The sequence below is a fragment of the Eucyclogobius newberryi genome, unplaced genomic scaffold, assembly GCF_026437365.1.
Source record: "Eucyclogobius newberryi isolate DKJ021-1_F unplaced genomic scaffold, fEucNew1.0.hap1 SCAF_179, whole genome shotgun sequence".
In the NCBI taxonomy this organism is placed as follows: domain Eukaryota; kingdom Metazoa; phylum Chordata; class Actinopteri; order Gobiiformes; family Gobiidae; genus Eucyclogobius; species Eucyclogobius newberryi.
The window spans coordinates 59,012-74,553 of NW_027315811.1; the positions used below are offsets into that span (position 1 = coordinate 59,012).

At 47.1% G+C, this 15,542-nt stretch overlaps 39 non-coding genes across 39 annotated transcripts; all 39 read right to left on the minus strand.

Moving 5' to 3' along the window:
* Window positions 1–4,726: 4,726 nt before the first annotated feature.
* Window positions 4,727–4,845, minus strand: LOC140363885 (5S ribosomal RNA). Its single transcript, XR_011927334.1, has one exon. It is a non-coding gene; the product is annotated as a 5S ribosomal RNA (ribosomal RNA).
* Window positions 4,846–5,014: 169 nt separating this feature from the next.
* Window positions 5,015–5,133, minus strand: LOC140363886 (5S ribosomal RNA). Its single transcript, XR_011927335.1, has one exon. It is a non-coding gene; the product is annotated as a 5S ribosomal RNA (ribosomal RNA).
* A 166-nt stretch (window positions 5,134–5,299) lies between these two features.
* Window positions 5,300–5,418, minus strand: LOC140363887 (5S ribosomal RNA). Its single transcript, XR_011927336.1, has one exon. It is a non-coding gene; the product is annotated as a 5S ribosomal RNA (ribosomal RNA).
* Window positions 5,419–5,584: 166 nt separating this feature from the next.
* LOC140363888 (5S ribosomal RNA) lies at window positions 5,585–5,703 on the minus strand. The gene has a single exon (XR_011927337.1). It is a non-coding gene; the product is annotated as a 5S ribosomal RNA (ribosomal RNA).
* Window positions 5,704–5,872: 169 nt separating this feature from the next.
* LOC140363889 (5S ribosomal RNA) lies at window positions 5,873–5,991 on the minus strand. The gene has a single exon (XR_011927338.1). It is a non-coding gene; the product is annotated as a 5S ribosomal RNA (ribosomal RNA).
* A 168-nt stretch (window positions 5,992–6,159) lies between these two features.
* LOC140364231 (5S ribosomal RNA) lies at window positions 6,160–6,278 on the minus strand. The gene has a single exon (XR_011927659.1). It is a non-coding gene; the product is annotated as a 5S ribosomal RNA (ribosomal RNA).
* Window positions 6,279–6,436: 158 nt separating this feature from the next.
* On the minus strand, window positions 6,437–6,555 carry LOC140363891 (5S ribosomal RNA). The gene has a single exon (XR_011927340.1). It is a non-coding gene; the product is annotated as a 5S ribosomal RNA (ribosomal RNA).
* Window positions 6,556–6,721: 166 nt separating this feature from the next.
* LOC140363892 (5S ribosomal RNA) lies at window positions 6,722–6,840 on the minus strand. Its single transcript, XR_011927341.1, has one exon. It is a non-coding gene; the product is annotated as a 5S ribosomal RNA (ribosomal RNA).
* Window positions 6,841–7,006: 166 nt separating this feature from the next.
* LOC140363893 (5S ribosomal RNA) lies at window positions 7,007–7,125 on the minus strand. Its single transcript, XR_011927342.1, has one exon. It is a non-coding gene; the product is annotated as a 5S ribosomal RNA (ribosomal RNA).
* Window positions 7,126–7,293: 168 nt separating this feature from the next.
* LOC140364232 (5S ribosomal RNA) lies at window positions 7,294–7,412 on the minus strand. The gene has a single exon (XR_011927660.1). It is a non-coding gene; the product is annotated as a 5S ribosomal RNA (ribosomal RNA).
* Window positions 7,413–7,571: 159 nt separating this feature from the next.
* On the minus strand, window positions 7,572–7,690 carry LOC140363895 (5S ribosomal RNA). The gene has a single exon (XR_011927343.1). It is a non-coding gene; the product is annotated as a 5S ribosomal RNA (ribosomal RNA).
* Window positions 7,691–7,859: 169 nt separating this feature from the next.
* On the minus strand, window positions 7,860–7,978 carry LOC140363896 (5S ribosomal RNA). The gene has a single exon (XR_011927344.1). It is a non-coding gene; the product is annotated as a 5S ribosomal RNA (ribosomal RNA).
* Window positions 7,979–8,127: 149 nt separating this feature from the next.
* Window positions 8,128–8,246, minus strand: LOC140363897 (5S ribosomal RNA). The gene has a single exon (XR_011927345.1). It is a non-coding gene; the product is annotated as a 5S ribosomal RNA (ribosomal RNA).
* A 149-nt stretch (window positions 8,247–8,395) lies between these two features.
* LOC140363898 (5S ribosomal RNA) lies at window positions 8,396–8,514 on the minus strand. The gene has a single exon (XR_011927346.1). It is a non-coding gene; the product is annotated as a 5S ribosomal RNA (ribosomal RNA).
* Window positions 8,515–8,673: 159 nt separating this feature from the next.
* Window positions 8,674–8,792, minus strand: LOC140363899 (5S ribosomal RNA). The gene has a single exon (XR_011927347.1). It is a non-coding gene; the product is annotated as a 5S ribosomal RNA (ribosomal RNA).
* A 168-nt stretch (window positions 8,793–8,960) lies between these two features.
* On the minus strand, window positions 8,961–9,079 carry LOC140364234 (5S ribosomal RNA). Its single transcript, XR_011927662.1, has one exon. It is a non-coding gene; the product is annotated as a 5S ribosomal RNA (ribosomal RNA).
* A 159-nt stretch (window positions 9,080–9,238) lies between these two features.
* LOC140363900 (5S ribosomal RNA) lies at window positions 9,239–9,357 on the minus strand. The gene has a single exon (XR_011927348.1). It is a non-coding gene; the product is annotated as a 5S ribosomal RNA (ribosomal RNA).
* A 166-nt stretch (window positions 9,358–9,523) lies between these two features.
* On the minus strand, window positions 9,524–9,642 carry LOC140363901 (5S ribosomal RNA). The gene has a single exon (XR_011927349.1). It is a non-coding gene; the product is annotated as a 5S ribosomal RNA (ribosomal RNA).
* Window positions 9,643–9,807: 165 nt separating this feature from the next.
* Window positions 9,808–9,926, minus strand: LOC140363903 (5S ribosomal RNA). The gene has a single exon (XR_011927351.1). It is a non-coding gene; the product is annotated as a 5S ribosomal RNA (ribosomal RNA).
* Window positions 9,927–10,075: 149 nt separating this feature from the next.
* Window positions 10,076–10,194, minus strand: LOC140363904 (5S ribosomal RNA). The gene has a single exon (XR_011927352.1). It is a non-coding gene; the product is annotated as a 5S ribosomal RNA (ribosomal RNA).
* A 149-nt stretch (window positions 10,195–10,343) lies between these two features.
* LOC140363905 (5S ribosomal RNA) lies at window positions 10,344–10,462 on the minus strand. Its single transcript, XR_011927353.1, has one exon. It is a non-coding gene; the product is annotated as a 5S ribosomal RNA (ribosomal RNA).
* Window positions 10,463–10,632: 170 nt separating this feature from the next.
* On the minus strand, window positions 10,633–10,751 carry LOC140363906 (5S ribosomal RNA). The gene has a single exon (XR_011927354.1). It is a non-coding gene; the product is annotated as a 5S ribosomal RNA (ribosomal RNA).
* Window positions 10,752–10,910: 159 nt separating this feature from the next.
* On the minus strand, window positions 10,911–11,029 carry LOC140363907 (5S ribosomal RNA). Its single transcript, XR_011927355.1, has one exon. It is a non-coding gene; the product is annotated as a 5S ribosomal RNA (ribosomal RNA).
* Window positions 11,030–11,198: 169 nt separating this feature from the next.
* LOC140363908 (5S ribosomal RNA) lies at window positions 11,199–11,317 on the minus strand. The gene has a single exon (XR_011927356.1). It is a non-coding gene; the product is annotated as a 5S ribosomal RNA (ribosomal RNA).
* A 149-nt stretch (window positions 11,318–11,466) lies between these two features.
* Window positions 11,467–11,585, minus strand: LOC140363909 (5S ribosomal RNA). The gene has a single exon (XR_011927357.1). It is a non-coding gene; the product is annotated as a 5S ribosomal RNA (ribosomal RNA).
* Window positions 11,586–11,734: 149 nt separating this feature from the next.
* Window positions 11,735–11,853, minus strand: LOC140363911 (5S ribosomal RNA). Its single transcript, XR_011927358.1, has one exon. It is a non-coding gene; the product is annotated as a 5S ribosomal RNA (ribosomal RNA).
* Window positions 11,854–12,002: 149 nt separating this feature from the next.
* Window positions 12,003–12,121, minus strand: LOC140363912 (5S ribosomal RNA). The gene has a single exon (XR_011927359.1). It is a non-coding gene; the product is annotated as a 5S ribosomal RNA (ribosomal RNA).
* Window positions 12,122–12,270: 149 nt separating this feature from the next.
* LOC140363913 (5S ribosomal RNA) lies at window positions 12,271–12,389 on the minus strand. Its single transcript, XR_011927360.1, has one exon. It is a non-coding gene; the product is annotated as a 5S ribosomal RNA (ribosomal RNA).
* Window positions 12,390–12,558: 169 nt separating this feature from the next.
* Window positions 12,559–12,677, minus strand: LOC140363915 (5S ribosomal RNA). The gene has a single exon (XR_011927362.1). It is a non-coding gene; the product is annotated as a 5S ribosomal RNA (ribosomal RNA).
* Window positions 12,678–12,845: 168 nt separating this feature from the next.
* LOC140363916 (5S ribosomal RNA) lies at window positions 12,846–12,964 on the minus strand. The gene has a single exon (XR_011927363.1). It is a non-coding gene; the product is annotated as a 5S ribosomal RNA (ribosomal RNA).
* A 169-nt stretch (window positions 12,965–13,133) lies between these two features.
* On the minus strand, window positions 13,134–13,252 carry LOC140363917 (5S ribosomal RNA). The gene has a single exon (XR_011927364.1). It is a non-coding gene; the product is annotated as a 5S ribosomal RNA (ribosomal RNA).
* Window positions 13,253–13,420: 168 nt separating this feature from the next.
* On the minus strand, window positions 13,421–13,539 carry LOC140363918 (5S ribosomal RNA). The gene has a single exon (XR_011927365.1). It is a non-coding gene; the product is annotated as a 5S ribosomal RNA (ribosomal RNA).
* A 165-nt stretch (window positions 13,540–13,704) lies between these two features.
* On the minus strand, window positions 13,705–13,823 carry LOC140363919 (5S ribosomal RNA). Its single transcript, XR_011927366.1, has one exon. It is a non-coding gene; the product is annotated as a 5S ribosomal RNA (ribosomal RNA).
* A 166-nt stretch (window positions 13,824–13,989) lies between these two features.
* Window positions 13,990–14,108, minus strand: LOC140363920 (5S ribosomal RNA). Its single transcript, XR_011927367.1, has one exon. It is a non-coding gene; the product is annotated as a 5S ribosomal RNA (ribosomal RNA).
* A 168-nt stretch (window positions 14,109–14,276) lies between these two features.
* LOC140363921 (5S ribosomal RNA) lies at window positions 14,277–14,395 on the minus strand. The gene has a single exon (XR_011927368.1). It is a non-coding gene; the product is annotated as a 5S ribosomal RNA (ribosomal RNA).
* Window positions 14,396–14,561: 166 nt separating this feature from the next.
* LOC140363922 (5S ribosomal RNA) lies at window positions 14,562–14,680 on the minus strand. The gene has a single exon (XR_011927369.1). It is a non-coding gene; the product is annotated as a 5S ribosomal RNA (ribosomal RNA).
* Window positions 14,681–14,845: 165 nt separating this feature from the next.
* Window positions 14,846–14,964, minus strand: LOC140363923 (5S ribosomal RNA). Its single transcript, XR_011927370.1, has one exon. It is a non-coding gene; the product is annotated as a 5S ribosomal RNA (ribosomal RNA).
* A 149-nt stretch (window positions 14,965–15,113) lies between these two features.
* On the minus strand, window positions 15,114–15,232 carry LOC140363924 (5S ribosomal RNA). The gene has a single exon (XR_011927371.1). It is a non-coding gene; the product is annotated as a 5S ribosomal RNA (ribosomal RNA).
* Window positions 15,233–15,381: 149 nt separating this feature from the next.
* Window positions 15,382–15,500, minus strand: LOC140363927 (5S ribosomal RNA). Its single transcript, XR_011927373.1, has one exon. It is a non-coding gene; the product is annotated as a 5S ribosomal RNA (ribosomal RNA).
* Window positions 15,501–15,542: the final 42 nt, after the last annotated feature.

Consider the following 15,542-nt stretch of genomic DNA (forward strand, 5'->3'; position numbering starts at 1 on the left):
AGACCCTCACCGCTGTCTGGAACCGCCACAGTCAGGGGCCTGAAAGTCCTCCACGCCTCCAAGAGTTCCCTCTCGAAGGGGGGGAGGCCCTCCAGGACCGAAACAGGGGGCAACAAACACAAATTATAAACACCAAACTTACCTAGACTATTAACAAACTCACCTATATAATCCTTCCATGGAGCATCTACCTCAACGTCTAGAAATTTCCGAATTGTTTTCAGCCTGAAGGCCTTCTTCCTTAACTCTAAATCTGCTAACTTTAAACCTCCCTGATCGTACTCACCTATCATAACCTTATGTGCAATAAAGCCCCTCTCACGATTCCACAAAAAGTGGTTTATCACTAACCTTAATTTGTTAGCATAGACCCCCGGCAGGCCGTACACGGAGAGTGCATGGTTCAACATGGACATGCACAAAGAATTTACAACTAAGACTTTACCTTTTAATGTCAGATTACGACGTCTCCAAAAATTCAAGCGCGCTGTAATTTTCTCGCACAAAGGCGACCAAAGTGCAGTACGACACGCCTCCTCGTCTCTGCCCAGGGGGACGCCGAGGACCTTGTAGGAGTCCCCCGCCTCCCGGAGCTGGACAGGGAGAGGAACAGGCGTGACGCTGCCGCAAAATTTAACCGTGGTTTTATCAAAATTGATTTTGGCCCCTGAAGCGAGGCCGTAAACATTGAGCACGTGGAGAGAGGCGTTCAGGCTCTCCACGTCTCGGAGGATCAGATTCGTGTCATCTGCGTACTGAAAAATTTTGACTTCCCTACCCGCAGGCGTGGTCAGTCCCCTCACCGCCGCGTCCGCCCTCAACATGGCCGCCAAAGGCTCAGCGGCGATGCTGTAGAGGAGCGACGAGAGGGGACAGCCCTGCCTGACTGATCTTTTTAAGGGGAAAGAGTCAGTTAGAAACCCGTTGACTTTGACCTTACTGACCGCAAAGGAATAGATGAGCTGTAGCCAATTAACAAACCGTTCGCCGAAACCTAACTTACCTAATACAGTCCAGAGGAACGAATGCTCAACTCTGTCGAACGCCTTGTTAAAGTCTACACTAACGTGAATACCACCGGTCGCGTGCATCTGCCGAAGGAGATATCTCAGAGACAAAACTGTGTCTGAGATGTCCCTCCCGGGGACGCTGTAGGCCTGCGAGGGGTGTATGACGGATCCAATCACACGCTTTAACCTACCTGCTAATACCTTTGCTAAAATTTTATAGTCTACGTTCAAAAGGCTAATGGGCCTGTAGTTGGCGAGGCTGCTCCTGTCGCCCTTCTTAAAAAGCAGAGTGACGACACTCATCGCAAAACCATCGCCAACTCTACTCTCACTCTCAAAATCCTGATATAATAGGAGTAGGATCGGAGCTAACCTGGAAGCGAAACGCTTGAAAAACTCACAGGTTAGTCCGTCCTCTCCGGGGCTTTTCCCTGTATTTAAACTCTTGACTGCAGCCTCTATCTCCATGAGAGACAGAGGCGCGTCGCACAGCTCCCTATCCTCCCTGCTCAGTGTGCGCTCCAGAGCACCTACAGCCTGGTCTAAAGCCTGCTCTGCCACTCCGTCTGAACTAAAAAGCCTACTATAGAAATCCTGCGCTGTCTCTAAAACCTCACTTACCTCGGAAACAATCTTACCTGTCTTATCTATCAACTTATCTATGTGCATCTTTCCCTGTGTAACCTTCTCACAGCCGAAGAAGAACGCTGTCGAGCGTTCTCCCTCGACTGTGTGTCTGGCTTTTGCCCTCAAAATTGCACCCTGACACCTACTTACCTCCAGCTGCTCCAGCTCAGCGCGCACCACCAGGTACTCTGGATCCACAGGGCCAGTGGTGGAAGCTGCGCCCTGGTCCAGGACCTGCAGGCGCTGGCGGAGAGCGGTCTCCCTCCTGGTCGACAGCCACGCCTTGTGTTTGCTGTAATTGACACAGAGCTTTTTAATGCGTGTTTTTGCCGTCGGCCACCAATCGACCACGCTGTCGATCAGCTCCAGCTCCATGTCAAATACATCAAACAAAAAGTCCATTTTCCTACAAAAAGTTTCATCACCGAGGATGGAGCTGTTTAGGACCCACAGTCCTCCATTCCTCGGTGATGAAACTAACCCAAAATAAATATCTAAAGTGGAGTGATCACTCAAGCCTGACCACTTGTAGGAAGCACCACTGACTCTCTGTGCCAGGTCTGAGGAGGCAAAACAGAGGTCAATGCGGGACTGCTTCAGGACGCCCTGGACGACCTGCCGCCTGGAGAAATCCTTCAGGAAGGGGTGGACGAACCGCCACACCTCCGTCAGGTTCCTGCTGGCGGCTTCTTCCAACAGGGCTGTCCTGGCAGTGCTGTTTTTAAAAGAGTTGTTAATGCCGATGTCTGTCTTGCAAAGTGTTGTATTAAAGTCACCGATTATGATTGTATTGTCGTTCGCAAAGCGAAATATTTTTTTGAAGAATTGCCTCCTCAGACCATCATCGTTCGGGGCGTAGATGTTAATTAGTCTGAACTTCACTGTGTCCGTGAAGTCCAGGACCAGGAAGGAGCCCTCTGGGTCGGCGTGTACCAGGGTGGGTTGGCCTAAGACACCAGGCCTCACCACCGTGGCCACACCGCGCGAGCACGCCGTGCCCAGGGCCCAAAATACAGAGCCCACTCCCATGCTCCGCACTTGTTGCGCGTGGCTGACATCCCAGTGCGTTTCTTGGATGCAGAGCACGTCCCACTTGGAAAAGTGTAACGCGCTCTGCATCCGCACTGGGCTCCGCAGGCCGCCTGCGTTCCAAGAGGACAAGGAGAACGCCATTAAGAGGAGACCTTGGAGGATGTAACCCATCTTTTATTTAGACTTCTTTTTGGCGCCCGTCGCATCCGACTGCCACACTCTTTTTCTGACTTCACGGGTGGAGAAATCCATGAAGTCATCATTAAAAACAGTCTCGAGCTCACCTCGTGGGGCAGAGCTGCGTGTGGAGGATGGTGGGTTGATGGAGCTTTCTGCTGGCGCTTTTGAAGTGGTTGGAACGGAGGAGGCAGAGCCGCTCTCAGCAGCAGCGCCCTCTCCGTCTCCTGCCACCTGCTTCCTGCGTCTTGCCCCTTTCTTATCCTTCTTCTCCACCTGTCCCCTCTTACCACCGTCCGACTGGAGCTTGGGATCATCACCCAGCTCTGTGGTGATGTCCCCCCCTTTGGAGGTAAGATGCGGGGCCTGTCCCGCACCCATCCTCCTCCCGGGTTCAGCCTCTTCCTCCACGGGCTTAGGAGTTGGACCCTCACGAGTCCCCTCCCTCTGGTCAGGAGGAGCAGTTTGTCCTGCTCCCACCTTCCCAGACGCCAGCGCTGAGCCGAGCACCATCTCCAGTGCGACGGACGCCTCCTCGTCTGAGGAGTCAGAGGAGCAAGAGGAGCCAGACACCTCTGGCTCCCCTGACTCCTCCACAGCCTCCTCCTCCAAAAACTCCTCTACTTCGGAGAGAGCAGTTGCGGGCACGTTCTGGGCCACGTCACTGCTCTCTCCTCCAATGGCGTCCTCCCTGTCCTCCCCTCTGTCCTCCCCTCTGTCCTCCTCTCTGTCACCCGCACCACACGGACATAAGTGGCGGAACATGCGGCACTCTCTGCACTTCGGGGCCCGCTGCGCGACGCACTCGCGCGCGTAATGCCCCTGGCTCCCGCAGTTGCGGCACAGAAAGTCAGGGCACTCCCTCAGAATATGGCCAGGCTGGAGACACCCCCTACACACCCGCACCTGCCTGTCGTGTATTACCCTGAAGTACTCGGGGCCCCCCGCGGTGTCAAACCTGACAGAATACGGTAAGGACTGCACCGTGTCCGTGAACCTTACCCGTACAAACCTGGTGCCGTCCGCCACGTTCGTCCCCGGCCACATTCTCCTCCTCACCTCGGAGACCGCAGAGACCCCCCAGGCGTAGAGCTTGGCCAGGATCTCCTCGTCCTCGATATAAGCCGGCAGCCCCATGAAGGACACGACCAGCTCATCCACCGAGATGTCACGGGCGTGAACCCTGACTCCTCCAATGCAGTACCCGTCCAGGAGCCGCTCCTTCGCTTTAGTGGTACTGACGGTTACTTCATATTTGTCCTTCGAGATGAGTCTGCACGCTACTATGGAGCCGCACACCTCCTGAGTCGATTTCAAAAAAGCTAGTGGCGTGATTTGTGCTCCCTCCGTCAACTCCAACACCACAGTGAGTTCTTTCATAAATTTCATTCTTCTTTCTTCGTTCTTTCTATTATTTACAGATTCTTTCAAACTTTGTCTTGCCTTTGTCGTGTCCATTCCAGTGTCCGATGCCGTGTTGTCCGTCCTTTGAGCCATGCTCACAAAAAACAAAAAATCCACCTCCCAGTAAGTTTACTGGGAGGGGAACAAACAAAAGAACTGAAAAAAGTAAATGAAAATGACCAAAATAACGATTAAAAACTCCAAAAAAAACTTCCAAACCTCCAGCTCCAGACCATGCAGCACACCACAAATTGCACGCACCTGCACTGATTGCAAAGGGGCGGGTCCAGGGTGGTATGGCCGTGAGCGAAATGTTCCAGGTCAAAACTCGTATAAATTGCTTTTTTTGCATCAAACACTGTCTTTTCGTGAAGAGTACCTTCACGCCACTTGCTCGGTCAAAATTGGGATATCTCAATGAAAAACTTCTTTTTTTTTTTTTTTTTTTTTTTTTGACAGGTGAAAAAGTGTGAAAATGCTCACAGCACCTGGTATTCCCAGGCGGTCTCCCATCCAAGTACTAACCAGGCCCAACCCTGCTTGGCTTCCGAGATCAGACGAGATCGGGCTGGTCCAGGGTGGTATGGCCGTGAGCGAAATGTTCCAGGTCAAAACTCGTATAAATTGCTTTTTTTGCATCAAACACTGTCTTTTCGTGAAGAGTACCTTCACGCCACTTGCTCGGTCAAAATTGGGATATCTCAATGAAAAACTTCTTTTTTTTTTTTTTTTTTTTTTTTTTGACAGGTGAAAAAGTGTGAAAATGCTCACAGCACCTGGTATTCCCAGGCGGTCTCCCATCCAAGTACTAACCAGGCCCAACCCTGCTTGGCTTCCGAGATCAGACGAGATCGGGCTGGTCCAGGGTGGTATGGCCGTGAGCGAAATGTTCCAGGTCAAAACTCGTATAAATTGCTTTTTTTGCATCAAACACTGTCTTTTCGTGAAGAGTACCTTCACGCCACTTGCTCGGTCAAAATTGGGATATCTCAATGAAAAACTTCTTTTTTTTTTTTTTTTTTTTTTTGACAGGTGAAAAAGTGTGAAAATGCTCACAGCACCTGGTATTCCCAGGCGGTCTCCCATCCAAGTACTAACCAGGCCCAACCCTGCTTGGCTTCCGAGATCAGACGAGATCGGGCTGGTCCAGGGTGGTATGGCCGTGAGCGAAATGTTCCAGGTCAAAACTCGTATAAATTGCTTTTTTTGCATCAAACACTGTCTTTTCGTGAAGAGTACCTTCACGCCACTTGCTCGGTCAAAATTGGGATATCTCAATGAAAAACTTCTTTTTTTTTTTTTTTTTTTTTTTGACAGGTGAAAAAGTATGAAAATGCTCACAGCACCTGGTATTCCCAGGCGGTCTCCCATCCAAGTACTAACCAGGCCCAACCCTGCTTGGCTTCCGAGATCAGACGAGATCGGGCTGGTCCAGGGTGGTATGGCCGTGAGCGAAATGTTCCAGGTCAAAACTCGTATAAATTGCTTTTTTTGCATCAAACACTGTCTTTTCGTGAAGAGTACCTTCACGCCACTTGCTCGGTCAAAATTGGGATATCTCAATGAAAAACTTCTTTTTTTTTTTTTTTTTTTTTTTTTTGACAGGTGAAAAAGTGTGAAAATGCTCACAGCACCTGGTATTCCCAGGCGGTCTCCCATCCAAGTACTAACCAGGCCCAACCCTGCTTGGCTTCCGAGATCAGACGAGATCGGGCTGGTCCAGGGTGGTATGGCCGTGAGCGAAATGTTCCAGGTCAAAACTCGTATAAATTGCTTTTTTTGCATCAAACACTGTCTTTTCGTGAAGAGTACCTTCACGCCACTTGCTCGGTCAAAATTGGGATATCTCAATAAAAAACTTCTTTTTTTTTTTTTTTTTTTTTTTTTGACAGGTGAAAAAGTGTGAAAATGCTCACAGCACCTGGTATTCCCAGGCGGTCTCCCATCCAAGTACTATACAGGCCCAACCCTGCTTGGCTTCCGAGATCAGACGAGATCGGGCTGGTCCAGGGTGGTATGGCCGTGAGCGAAATGTTCCAGGTCAAAACGGCCTTTTTTTATATCAAACACTGTCTTTTCGTGAAGAGTACCTTCACGCCACTTGCTCGGTCAAAATTGGGATATCTCAATGAAAAACTTCTTCTTTTTTTTTTTTTTTTTTTTTGACAGGTGAAAAAGTGTGAAAATGCTCACAGCACCTGGTATTCCCAGGCGGTCTCCCATCCAAGTACTAACCAGGCCCAACCCTGCTTGGCTTCCGAGATCAGACGAGATCGGGCTGGTCCAGGGTGGTATGGCCGTGAGCGAAATGTTCCAGGTCAAAACTCGTATAAATTGCTTTTTTTGCATCAAACACTGTCTTTTCGTGAAGAGTACCTTCACGCCACTTGCTCGGTCAAAATTGGGATATCTCAATGAAAAACTTCTTTTTTTTTTTTTTTTTTTTTTTGACAGGTGAAAAAGTATGAAAATGCTCACAGCACCTGGTATTCCCAGGCGGTCTCCCATCCAAGTACTAACCAGGCCCAACCCTGCTTGGCTTCCGAGATCAGACGAGATCGGGCTGGTCCAGGGTGGTATGGCCGTGAGCGAAATGTTCCAGGTCAAAACTCGTATAAATTGCTTTTTTTGCATCAAACACTGTCTTTTCGTGAAGAGTACCTTCACGCCACTTGCTCGGTCAAAATTGGGATATCTCAATGAAAAACTTCTTTTTTTTTTTTTTTTTTTTTTTGACAGGTGAAAAAGTATGAAAATGCTCACAGCACCTGGTATTCCCAGGCGGTCTCCCATCCAAGTACTAACCAGGCCCAACCCTGCTTGGCTTCCGAGATCAGACGAGATCGGGCTGGTCCAGGGTGGTATGGCCGTGAGCGAAATGTTCCAGGTCAAAACTCGTATAAATTGCTTTTTTTGCATCAAACACTGTCTTTTCGTGAAGAGTACCTTCACGCCACTTGCTCGGTCAAAATTGGGATATCTCAATAAAAAACTTCTTTTTTTTTTTTTTTTTTTTTTTTTGACAGGTGAAAAAGTGTGAAAATGCTCACAGCACCTGGTATTCCCAGGCGGTCTCCCATCCAAGTACTATACAGGCCCAACCCTGCTTGGCTTCCGAGATCAGACGAGATCGGGCTGGTCCAGGGTGGTATGGCCGTGAGCGAAATGTTCCAGGTCAAAACGGCCTTTTTTTATATCAAACACTGTCTTTTCGTGAAGAGTACCTTCACGCCACTTGCTCGGTCAAAATTGGGATATCTCAATGAAAAACTTCTTCTTTTTTTTTTTTTTTTTTTTTTGACAGGTGAAAAAGTGTGAAAATGCTCACAGCACCTGGTATTCCCAGGCGGTCTCCCATCCAAGTACTAACCAGGCCCAACCCTGCTTGGCTTCCGAGATCAGACGAGATCGGGCTGGTCCAGGGTGGTATGGCCGTGAGCGAAATGTTCCAGGTCAAAACTCGTATAAATTGCTTTTTTTGCATCAAACACTGTCTTTTCGTGAAGAGTACCTTCACGCCACTTGCTCGGTCAAAATTGGGATATCTCAATGAAAAACTTCTTTTTTTTTTTTTTTTTTTTTTTTTTGACAGGTGAAAAAGTGTGAAAATGCTCACAGCACCTGGTATTCCCAGGCGGTCTCCCATCCAAGTACTAACCAGGCCCAACCCTGCTTGGCTTCCGAGATCAGACGAGATCGGGCTGGTCCAGGGTGGTATGGCCGTGAGCGAAATGTTCCAGGTCAAAACGGCCTTTTTTATATCAAACACTGTCTTTTCGTGAAGAGTACCTTCACGCCACTTGCTCGGTCAAAATTGGGATATCTCAATGAAAAACTTCTTTTTTTTTTTTTTTTGACAGGTGAAAAAGTGTGAAAATGCTCACAGCACCTGGTATTCCCAGGCGGTCTCCCATCCAAGTACTAACCAGGCCCAACCCTGCTTGGCTTCCGAGATCAGACGAGATCGGGCTGGTCCAGGGTGGTATGGCCGTGAGCGAAATGTTCCAGGTCAAAACGGCCTTTTTTATATCAAACACTGTCTTTTCGTGAAGAGTACCTTCACGCCACTTGCTCGGTCAAAATTGGGATATCTCAATGAAAAACTTCTTTTTTTTTTTTTTTTGACAGGTGAAAAAGTGTGAAAATGCTCACAGCACCTGGTATTCCCAGGCGGTCTCCCATCCAAGTACTAACCAGGCCCAACCCTGCTTGGCTTCCGAGATCAGACGAGATCGGGCTGGTCCAGGGTGGTATGGCCGTGAGCGAAATGTTCCAGGTCAAAACGGCCTTTTTTTATATCAAACACTGTCTTTTCGTGAAGAGTACCTTCACGCCACTTGCTCGGTCAAAATTGGGATATCTCAATAAAAAACTTCTTCTTTTTTTTTTTTTTTTTTTTTTGACAGGTGAAAAAGTGTGAAAATGCTCACAGCACCTGGTATTCCCAGGCGGTCTCCCATCCAAGTACTAACCAGGCCCAACCCTGCTTGGCTTCCGAGATCAGACGAGATCGGGCTGGTCCAGGGTGGTATGGCCGTGAGCGAAATGTTCCAGGTCAAAACTCGTATAAATTGCTTTTTTTGCATCAAACACTGTCTTTTCGTGAAGAGTACCTTCACGCCACTTGCTCGGTCAAAATTGGGATATCTCAATAAAAAACTTCTTTTTTTTTTTTTTTTTTTTTTTTTGACAGGTGAAAAAGTGTGAAAATGCTCACAGCACCTGGTATTCCCAGGCGGTCTCCCATCCAAGTACTATACAGGCCCAACCCTGCTTGGCTTCCGAGATCAGACGAGATCGGGCTGGTCCAGGGTGGTATGGCCGTGAGCGAAATGTTCCAGGTCAAAACGGCCTTTTTTTATATCAAACACTGTCTTTTCGTGAAGAGTACCTTCACGCCACTTGCTCGGTCAAAATTGGGATATCTCAATGAAAAACTTCTTCTTTTTTTTTTTTTTTTTTTTTTGACAGGTGAAAAAGTGTGAAAATGCTCACAGCACCTGGTATTCCCAGGCGGTCTCCCATCCAAGTACTAACCAGGCCCAACCCTGCTTGGCTTCCGAGATCAGACGAGATCGGGCTGGTCCAGGGTGGTATGGCCGTGAGCGAAATGTTCCAGGTCAAAACTCGTATAAATTGCTTTTTTTGCATCAAACACTGTCTTTTCGTGAAGAGTACCTTCACGCCACTTGCTCGGTCAAAATTGGGATATCTCAATGAAAAACTTCTTTTTTTTTTTTTTTTTTTTTTTGACAGGTGAAAAAGTATGAAAATGCTCACAGCACCTGGTATTCCCAGGCGGTCTCCCATCCAAGTACTAACCAGGCCCAACCCTGCTTGGCTTCCGAGATCAGACGAGATCGGGCTGGTCCAGGGTGGTATGGCCGTGAGCGAAATGTTCCAGGTCAAAACTCGTATAAATTGCTTTTTTTGCATCAAACACTGTCTTTTCGTGAAGAGTACCTTCACGCCACTTGCTCGGTCAAAATTGGGATATCTCAATGAAAAACTTCTTTTTTTTTTTTTTTTTTTTTTGACAGGTGAAAAAGTGTGAAAATGCTCACAGCACCTGGTATTCCCAGGCGGTCTCCCATCCAAGTACTAACCAGGCCCAACCCTGCTTGGCTTCCGAGATCAGACGAGATCGGGCTGGTCCAGGGTGGTATGGCCGTGAGCGAAATGTTCCAGGTCAAAACGGCCTTTTTTATATCAAACACTGTCTTTTCGTGAAGAGTACCTTCACGCCACTTGCTCGGTCAAAATTGGGATATCTCAATGAAAAACTTCTTTTTTTTTTTTTTTTGACAGGTGAAAAAGTGTGAAAATGCTCACAGCACCTGGTATTCCCAGGCGGTCTCCCATCCAAGTACTAACCAGGCCCAACCCTGCTTGGCTTCCGAGATCAGACGAGATCGGGCTGGTCCAGGGTGGTATGGCCGTGAGCGAAATGTTCCAGGTCAAAACGGCCTTTTTTATATCAAACACTGTCTTTTCGTGAAGAGTACCTTCACGCCACTTGCTCGGTCAAAATTGGGATATCTCAATGAAAAACTTCTTTTTTTTTTTTTTTTGACAGGTGAAAAAGTGTGAAAATGCTCACAGCACCTGGTATTCCCAGGCGGTCTCCCATCCAAGTACTAACCAGGCCCAACCCTGCTTGGCTTCCGAGATCAGACGAGATCGGGCTGGTCCAGGGTGGTATGGCCGTGAGCGAAATGTTCCAGGTCAAAACTCGTATAAATTGCTTTTTTTGCATCAAACACTGTCTTTTCGTGAAGAGTACCTTCACGCCACTTGCTCGGTCAAAATTGGGATATCTCAATGAAAAACTTCTTTTTTTTTTTTTTTTTTTTTTTTTTTGACAGGTGAAAAAGTGTGAAAATGCTCACAGCACCTGGTATTCCCAGGCGGTCTCCCATCCAAGTACTAACCAGGCCCAACCCTGCTTGGCTTCCGAGATCAGACGAGATCGGGCTGGTCCAGGGTGGTATGGCCGTGAGCGAAATGTTCCAGGTCAAAACGGCCTTTTTTTATATCAAACACTGTCTTTTCGTGAAGAGTACCTTCACGCCACTTGCTCGGTCAAAATTGGGATATCTCAATGAAAAACTTCTTCTTTTTTTTTTTTTTTTTTTTTTGACAGGTGAAAAAGTGTGAAAATGCTCACAGCACCTGGTATTCCCAGGCGGTCTCCCATCCAAGTACTAACCAGGCCCAACCCTGCTTGGCTTCCGAGATCAGACGAGATCGGGCTGGTCCAGGGTGGTATGGCCGTGAGCGAAATGTTCCAGGTCAAAACTCGTATAAATTGCTTTTTTTGCATCAAACACTGTCTTTTCGTGAAGAGTACCTTCACGCCACTTGCTCGGTCAAAATTGGGATATCTCAATGAAAAACTTCTTTTTTTTTTTTTTTTTTTTTTTTTTGACAGGTGAAAAAGTGTGAAAATGCTCACAGCACCTGGTATTCCCAGGCGGTCTCCCATCCAAGTACTAACCAGGCCCAACCCTGCTTGGCTTCCGAGATCAGACGAGATCGGGCTGGTCCAGGGTGGTATGGCCGTGAGCGAAATGTTCCAGGTCAAAACGGCCTTTTTTATATCAAACACTGTCTTTTCGTGAAGAGTACCTTCACGCCACTTGCTCGGTCAAAATTGGGATATCTCAATGAAAAACTTCTTTTTTTTTTTTTTTTGACAGGTGAAAAAGTGTGAAAATGCTCACAGCACCTGGTATTCCCAGGCGGTCTCCCATCCAAGTACTAACCAGGCCCAACCCTGCTTGGCTTCCGAGATCAGACGAGATCGGGCTGGTCCAGGGTGGTATGGCCGTGAGCGAAATGTTCCAGGTCAAAACGGCCTTTTTTATATCAAACACTGTCTTTTCGTGAAGAGTACCTTCACGCCACTTGCTCGGTCAAAATTGGGATATCTCAATGAAAAACTTCTTTTTTTTTTTTTTTTGACAGGTGAAAAAGTGTGAAAATGCTCACAGCACCTGGTATTCCCAGGCGGTCTCCCATCCAAGTACTAACCAGGCCCAACCCTGCTTGGCTTCCGAGATCAGACGAGATCGGGCTGGTCCAGGGTGGTATGGCCGTGAGCGAAATGTTCCAGGTCAAAACGGCCTTTTTTATATCAAACACTGTCTTTTCGTGAAGAGTACCTTCACGCCACTTGCTCGGTCAAAATTGGGATATCTCAATGAAAAACTTCTTTTTTTTTTTTTTTTGACAGGTGAAAAAGTGTGAAAATGCTCACAGCACCTGGTATTCCCAGGCGGTCTCCCATCCAAGTACTAACCAGGCCCAACCCTGCTTGGCTTCCGAGATCAGACGAGATCGGGCTGGTCCAGGGTGGTATGGCCGTGAGCGAAATGTTCCAGGTCAAAACGGCCTTTTTTATATCAAACACTGTCTTTTCGTGAAGAGTACCTTCACGCCACTTGCTCGGTCAAAATTGGGATATCTCAATGAAAAACTTCTTTTTTTTTTTTTTTTGACAGGTGAAAAAGTGTGAAAATGCTCACAGCACCTGGTATTCCCAGGCGGTCTCCCATCCAAGTACTAACCAGGCCCAACCCTGCTTGGCTTCCGAGATCAGACGAGATCGGGCTGGTCCAGGGTGGTATGGCCGTGAGCGAAATGTTCCAGGTCAAAACTCGTATAAATTGCTTTTTTTGCATCAAACACTGTCTTTTCGTGAAGAGTACCTTCACGCCACTTGCTCGGTCAAAATTGGGATATCTCAATGAAAAACTTCTTTTTTTTTTTTTTTTTTTTTTTTTTGACAGGTGAAAAAGTGTGAAAATGCTCACAGCACCTGGTATTCCCAGGCGGTCTCCCATCCAAGTACTAACCAGGCCCAACCCTGCTTGGCTTCCGAGATCAGACGAGATCGGGCTGGTCCAGGGTGGTATGGCCGTGAGCGAAATGTTCCAGGTCAAAACTCGTATAAATTGCTTTTTTTGCATCAAACACTGTCTTTTCGTGAAGAGTACCTTCACGCCACTTGCTCGGTCAAAATTGGGATATCTCAATGAAAAACTTCTTTTTTTTTTTTTTTTTTTTTTTTTGACAGGTGAAAAAGTGTGAAAATGCTCACAGCACCTGGTATTCCCAGGCGGTCTCCCATCCAAGTACTAACCAGGCCCAACCCTGCTTGGCTTCCGAGATCAGACGAGATCGGGCTGGTCCAGGGTGGTATGGCCGTGAGCGAAATGTTCCAGGTCAAAACTCGTATAAATTGCTTTTTTTGCATCAAACACTGTCTTTTCGTGAAGAGTACCTTCACGCCACTTGCTCGGTCAAAATTGGGATATCTCAATGAAAAACTTCTTTTTTTTTTTTTTTTTTTTTTTTTTGACAGGTGAAAAAGTGTGAAAATGCTCACAGCACCTGGTATTCCCAGGCGGTCTCCCATCCAAGTACTAACCAGGCCCAACCCTGCTTGGCTTCCGAGATCAGACGAGATCGGGCTGGTCCAGGGTGGTATGGCCGTGAGCGAAATGTTCCAGGTCAAAACTCGTATAAATTGCTTTTTTTGCATCAAACACTGTCTTTTCGTGAAGAGTACCTTCACGCCACTTGCTCGGTCAAAATTGGGATATCTCAATGAAAAACTTCTTTTTTTTTTTTTTTTTTTTTTTTTGACAGGTGAAAAAGTGTGAAAATGCTCACAGCACCTGGTATTCCCAGGCGGTCTCCCATCCAAGTACTAACCAGGCCCAACCCTGCTTGGCTTCCGAGATCAGACGAGATCGGGCTGGTCCAGGGTGGTATGGCCGTGAGCGAAATGTTCCAGGTCAAAACTCGTATAAATTGCTTTTTTTGCATCAAACACTGTCTTTTCGTGAAGAGTACCTTCACGCCACTTGCTCGGTCAAAATTGGGATATCTCAATGAAAAACTTCTTTTTTTTTTTTTTTTTTTTTTGACAGGTGAAAAAGTATGAAAATGCTCACAGCACCTGGTATTCCCAGGCGGTCTCCCATCCAAGTACTAACCAGGCCCAACCCTGCTTGGCTTCCGAGATCAGACGAGATCGGGCTGGTCCAGGGTGGTATGGCCGTGAGCGAAATGTTCCAGGTCAAAACTCGTATAAATTGCTTTTTTTGCATCAAACACTGTCTTTTCGTGAAGAGTACCTTCACGCCACTTGCTCGGTCAAAATTGGGATATCTCAATGAAAAACTTCTTTTTTTTTTTTTTTTTTTTTTTGACAGGTGAAAAAGTGTGAAAATGCTCACAGCACCTGGTATTCCCAGGCGGTCTCCCATCCAAGTACTAACCAGGCCCAACCCTGCTTGGCTTCCGAGATCAGACGAGATCGGGCTGGTCCAGGGTGGTATGGCCGTGAGCGAAATGTTCCAGGTCAAAACTCGTATAAATTGCTTTTTTTGCATCAAACACTGTCTTTTCGTGAAGAGTACCTTCACGCCACTTGCTCGGTCAAAATTGGGATATCTCAATGAAAAACTTCTTTTTTTTTTTTTTTTTTTTTTTTTGACAGGTGAAAAAGTGTGAAAATGCTCACAGCACCTGGTATTCCCAGGCGGTCTCCCATCCAAGTACTAACCAGGCCCAACCCTGCTTGGCTTCCGAGATCAGACGAGATCGGGCTGGTCCAGGGTGGTATGGCCGTGAGCGAAATGTTCCAGGTCAAAACTCGTATAAATTGCTTTTTTTGCATCAAACACTGTCTTTTCGTGAAGAGTACCTTCACGCCACTTGCTCGGTCAAAATTGGGATATCTCAATGAAAAACTTCTTTTTTTTTTTTTTTTTTTTTTTGACAGGTGAAAAAGTATGAAAATGCTCACAGCACCTGGTATTCCCAGGCGGTCTCCCATCCAAGTACTAACCAGGCCCAACCCTGCTTGGCTTCCGAGATCAGACGAGATCGGGCTGGTCCAGGGTGGTATGGCCGTGAGCGAAATGTTCCAGGTCAAAACTCGTATAAATTGCTTTTTTTGCATCAAACACTGTCTTTTCGTGAAGAGTACCTTCACGCCACTTGCTCGGTCAAAATTGGGATATCTCAATGAAAAACTTCTTTTTTTTTTTTTTTTTTTTTTGACAGGTGAAAAAGTATGAAAATGCTCACAGCACCTGGTATTCCCAGGCGGTCTCCCATCCAAGTACTAACCAGGCCCAACCCTGCTTGGCTTCCGAGATCAGACGAGATCGGGCTGGTCCAGGGTGGTATGGCCGTGAGCGAAATGTTCCAGGTCAAAACGGCCTTTTTTATATCAAACACTGTCTTTTCGTGAAGAGTACCTTCACGCCACTTGCTCGGTCAAAATTGGGATATCTCAATGAAAAACTTCTTTTTTTTTTTTTTTTGACAGGTGAAAAAGTGTGAAAATGCTCACAGCACCTGGTATTCCCAGGCGGTCTCCCATCCAAGTACTAACCAGGCCCAACCCTGCTTGGCTTCCGAGATCAGACGAGATCGGGCTGGTCCAGGGTGGTATGGCCGTGAGCGAAATGTTCCAGGTCAAAACGGCCTTTTTTATATCAAACACTGTCTTTTCGTGAAGAGTACCTTCACGCCACTTGCTCGGTCAAAATTGGGATATCTCAATGAAAAACTTCTTTTTTTTTTTTTTTTGACAGGTGAAAAAGTGTGAAAATGCTCACAGCACCTGGTATTCCCAGGCGGTCTCCCATCCAAGTACTAACCAGGCCCAACCCTGCTTGGCTTCCGAGATCAGACGAGATCGGGCTGGTCCAGGGTGGTATGGCCGTGAGCGAAATGTTCCAGGTCAAAACTCGTATAAATTGCTTTTTTTGC